Raw genomic sequence first — 5,892 nt, forward strand, 5'->3', positions numbered from 1 at the left:
CAGGTTCCCTGCATGGAGCCTGCTTCTCCCTCTGCCTGTGTCTCTGCCTCTCTCTCTCTCTCTCTCTCTCTCTCATGAATAAATAAATAAATCTTAAAAAAAAATTAAGGAAAACATAGAGAAAGTCAAGAAAATGATGTATGGACAAAATGATAATATCAACAGAAATAGAAAACCTAAAAAAGGAATTAAAAAGAAATTCTGGGGGCCCCTGAAAAGCACAGTTGGTTAAGCCTCTGACTCTTAAACTCAGCTCAGGTCTTGATCTCAAGTTTGTGAATTCAAGCCTCAATGTTGCGTTCCATATGGAGCCTACTAAAAAAAAAAAACAAGGGAAGGAAGGAAGGAAGGAAGGAAGGAAGGAAGGAAGGAAGGAAGGAAGGAAGGAAAAAAAAAGAAAGAAAGAAAGAAAGAAAGAAAGAAAGAAAGAAAGAAAGAAAGAAAGAAAGAAAGAAAGAAAGAAAGAAAAAAGAGAGAGAGAAAGAAAGAGAGAAAGAAGAAAGAAAAAGAAAGAAAGAAAGAAAGAAAGAAAGAAAGGAAAGGAAAAAGAAAGAAAAGAAAAATTCTGAACTGAAAAGTACAATAACAGAAATAAGAAATTCACTAGAAGGGTTAAAAGGCAGGATTGAGCAAGCAAAAGAATTAGCAAACACGAAAATGGGACAATTGGAATTGTTAAATCTGAAGAAGAGAAAAAAAAGATTGGAGAAAAGTGAACAGAACCTAAGAGACATGTGGGACATAAATTAGTAGACCAACATATACATTCTGGGATCCCCAGAAGGAGAAAAGAGAGAGAAGGGTCAGAGAGTATTTGAGGAAAACAGAGTTGAAAAGTCCCCAAGTTTGATGAAAGGCATAAATATAAATATCCAAGAGAGTCAATGAACTCCAAATAGGACAAACTCAAAAAGACTCATAATAAGACACATTATAATCAAACTGTCAAAGAGAATATTGAAAAATGGCAAAAGAGAAGTAACTCATTGCATTTAAGGCATCTTTGGTAGTTGTCAATGGATTTCTCATGTGAAGTTTAGTGGCCAGTAGGCAGTGCACTGACTTATTCAAAATGCCAAAAGGACAAAACAACCAAACACCTGTAAACCAAGAATCTTTTATCTGGCAAAATTGTCTTTCAAAAGTGAGAGAGAAATTATGACGCTCCCAGATAAACAAAAGCTGAGGGAATTCATTATAACTCATCCTGCCTGCAAGAAATGCTAAAGGGAGTCCTGCAGGAAAGGAAACACCAACTTGAAGCAATATGAAAAATAAAGATCTCAATAAAGATAAACACCTGGGCAATTATAAAAGCTATTGTTATTGTAACAATCATTTGTAACTCCACCTTTTGTTTTCTACATAATTGCATTAACATTAAAAAGAACAATTATTAGTATAAAAGGTGATATTATTGTAACTTTGGTTTGAAATTCCACATTTGTTTTCTACATAATTTAAGGTACTAATATATTAACAAAAAAATCATTAGTTTATGTTTTTGGACATAGTGTAATTTTGTGACATCGATAACTGAAAGGGAGGATGCCTCGGTGGCTCAGTGGTTAAGTGACTGCCTTCAGCTCAGGGTGTGATCCTGGAGTCCCGAGATGGAGTCCCACATCAGGCTCCCTGCATGGAGCCTACTTCTCCCTCTGCCTCTGTGTGTGTGTGTGTGTGTGTCTCTCACGAATAAATAAAATCTTAGAAAAAAATGCAAGTACTTAAAAAAAAAAAAACTGAAAGAGATAGAAATAAAACCGTAAAGAAGCAGAGTTTTTGTATGTCACTAAAGTTAAGATAGTATAAATTCAAATTATAGTGTTATAACTTTAGGATGTAAAATGTTTTTTTTTGTTTTGTTTTTTTTTTTAGGATGTAAAATGTAATCCTCATGGTAACCACAAAGAAAATAGCTATAGAATATACACAAAAGGAAATGAGGAGGGAATTTAAATGTTTCACTATTTAAAAAAGCTCAATGAAACAAAAAAGTAATACAGGAAGTAAACAAAAAAGCTATAAAACGTATTGAAATTAAGTAGCTAAATGACAGAAGTAAATCCCTCATCAGTAATTACTTTAAATGTGAATGGAATAACTGTCTAATCAAAAAACAGAGATTGGTAGAATGGATTAAAAAAAAAGATCTAACTATATGCTATCTCTAAGAGACTCACTTTAGATCCAAAGACACAAATAGATTAAACATGAAAGGGTGGGGAAAAAGATATTCAATGCAAACAGTAACCAAAAGAGAGAAGGGGTGGCTAACAGACAAAATAGGTTTTAGATTAAAAAGATATATGAGACAAAAAGATATTTTGTCTTAAAAAAAGCTCAAGAATAAATAGGACACAACAATTATAAACACTCATATACCTAGTAAAAGAAAAATTTGGCACAATCGAAGGGAGAAATAGTTCTACAAAAATGAAGATAAAATAAAAAAGGTTCTCAGATAAGCAAAAACTGAATCTGTTGCTAGCCAACTCACCTTAAAATAACTACTAGAGGAAGCTTTTCACGCTGAAAACAAGTGACACTCAAGAGTAATTTGAATTAAAAAAAACAACAACAAAGATTACCAATAAAGGTGATTGTGTAATTATAAAAGACAGTACAACTGCATTTTTTTACTCTTAACTAATTTAAAAAGCAATTGCATACAACTATGTATATAATTGTTAGCTTATAACATAGAGAAATGTAATCTACTTTACAATAACAAATGAGTGGGGAGAACAGCTGTACTGAAGTAAGGAAATAACACCAGATGGTAACTTGAATCCATAAGAAGATGCAGAAAAACAAAAATGATAAATAAAAGGTTAATAAACTACAAATTATACTTGCTCTCCTTTTTTCTCTCAGCTTTTTTTGAAGATATAAAAATATACATATATTGTAGTAATTATAAGAATGTATTGTTGGGTTTGTAACATATATAGATGTAATATGTATAGTAATTATAATAGACAAATGGGAGGAGACGTAATAGTGCTACATAGAAGTGATGTTTCTGTATTTTACTGGAATTAAGTTAGTACAGCTCTGAAATAAATCATGATAAATTAAGATAAACAGAGCAACCATTAAGAAAATAACTCCAAAGCGCTGGAGGAAGAATCATGAAAGGAATTAACATTTTAAACTAGAAACTTTCACTTCATGCAAAAGAAAGCTATAAAAGAGGAATAGGGAAAAAAGACACAAGCCATTTAGAAAACAAAAACCAAATGCCAGACAAAAACCCAGCATCAATAGTAGCATTTAATGTGAATAGATTAAACAATCTGATCACAAGGCAGAAACTGTCAGACCGAATAAGAAAAGTAAGCTCCAACCATATGCTGTCTACAAGAGATACAGTTTACATTAAACATAAAAAATAGGTTGAAAGTAAAGAGATGGAAATGACATGCCAGGCAAACAGCAACCACAACAAAGCTGCAGTGGCTATGCTAATATTAGACCAAATATATTTTATTTTTAAAAAAAGATTTTTTTTATTTATTCATGAGAGAGACAGAGAGAGAGAGAGAGAGAGGCAGAGACATAGGCAGAGAGAGAAGCAGGCTCCCTTCAGGGAGCTTGATGTGTGACTGGATCCCAGGATCATGCCCTGATATGAAAACAGAGCTTAACCACTGAGCCATCCAGGCATCCCGACAAAATATACTTTAAAGGGAAAAAAATTACTAGATGTAGAAGGATATTTGGTAATTATATAAGGTCCATCCATCAGAAAGATAATTATAATAAACATATATGCACCTAACAACTGAGCCCCAAAATACATGAAGTGAAAAGTGATGGAAATTGAGAAAAAGGGCAACAATATTGTTAAAGACTTCAATACTCCATCTTTAATGATCAGTCGAACAATTAAGTAGACAATCGACAAGAATTTGAAAAACTTTAATAACACTATAAACAAATTAAACCTAAGAGACCTCTGTAAAACACTACACTCAATCACTGCGGAGTACATATTCTCTTCAAATCACATAGAATATATATTGGGCCATAAAAATACAGTCTCAATAAGTTTTGAAGTATTGAAGTCATATAATGTATATTCTCTGACTACAATGGAATTAAATTAGAAATCAATAACAGAAATTTAAAAAACAAAGAAATTTAAGAATGTAAAAATTACAAAACACATTCTATGCAACCAGTTGAACAAAGGAGAAATAACAAAAGAAATGTAAAAATAGGGATGCCTGGGTGGCTCAGCGGTTAAGCAATTGTCTTCAGCTCAGATAGTGATTCTGGAGTCCCAGGATCAAGTCCCGCATTGCGCTCTCTGCATGGAGCCTGCTTCTCCCTCTGCCTGTGTCTCTCTCTGCCTCTCTCTCTCTCTCTCTCTCTGTATCTCATGAATAAATAAAATCTTAAAAAAATATATTTAAAAAAAAGAAATGTAAAAATACTTTGGATAGATAAAAAGAAACACAAAGTATCAATACTTATAGTATGTGGCCCAAGCAATGATTAGAGGGAAATTTATAACCTATGTTTAAAAAAATAAGATCTCAACTCAATAACCTAAACTTCCACCTAAAAACACTGGAAAAAGAACAAACTAAATCTGAAGTATACAAAAGGAAGAAAATAAATAAATATTAAAGTAGAAATTAATGAAATAGAGAATAGAAAAATAATAGATAAAATCAAAGAAACTAAAAATTGTATGGGAAAATCAACAAAAGGGACAAACTTTAGCTAGGCTAACAATAATTAAATGACAACATGAGTGACTGCTTAAAGGCATTTCACATAAATGGAAACATATTTGACTGATAAACATATAAAAAATGTTTAATACCAGCAATAATGAGAAAAATGGAAATAGAGACCACAGTGAGATATGTGATTTCATACTCATTTGATAGTTAAGAGTTAAAAAGTGAAAAGATAAAAGTAAATTTAAAACAAACAAATCTGTTAAATGAATGAATATGTTAACTGAGCAGCAATCTGAATCATGTCTCATAAGAAACAAAAATACAGAATTGACTTTACTCATTCAACTTTCATTCATGTAATATTATCTAGTATTTTTAGCCTAGCATTTTAGTCATAATGTATACATGTAGCCATGAACAAACATGAAATTAAAAATATTGAGACAAAACAGCTCCCATTCTATTCTTTTTCTGTTGAACATGGATCAACTTTGATGCTCGGCAATTGAAATGTCATATATTGTTTTCAAATATCCCTCTCTATTTTTAATAAATTAACAGAAAATCACTTGCTTATTGTATAGTCCCCAACAGGGCCAAAAACTAAATGTATTACTAAAAAAAATAGTCTGACAATACCAAGCATTAGAGATAATGTAGAACAATGTGATATTTTACTTATTGCTAGTAAGACTGTATACTGGTATACCCATTTTGGGAAATGATTTCGCATATAAACTAGCACATTCATTATATTTATATGACTAAGAGAAATTCTTACACATATGCACCAGAGACATGTACCAGAATGTTCATAGAGACACTGTTAGAAAAAAAAGAAAAAAGTAAGTAATCCTAATCCCCATTGATAGGAGAATTGATGAATTGTGGTTTGGTCACACAATAGAATATCATATAACTGTGAAAATGAATGAATTGGAGCTCATAAAAAAACATGGATGACTCATAATAAAATAATGTGTAACAAAAGCAAATCTTGGAACACAATGTATAGTTTCTTTTTTTTTTTTTTTTTTTTTTTTAATTTATGATAGGCACACAGTGAGAGAGAGAGAGGCAGAGACACAGGCAGAGGGAGAAGCAGGCTCCATGTACCGGGAGCCGGACGTGGGATTCGATCCCGGGTCTCCAGGATCGCGCCCTGGGCCAAAGGCAGGCGCCAAACCGCTGCGCC

The sequence above is a fragment of the Vulpes vulpes genome, chromosome 7, assembly GCF_048418805.1.
Source record: "Vulpes vulpes isolate BD-2025 chromosome 7, VulVul3, whole genome shotgun sequence".
NCBI lineage: Eukaryota > Metazoa > Chordata > Mammalia > Carnivora > Canidae > Vulpes > Vulpes vulpes.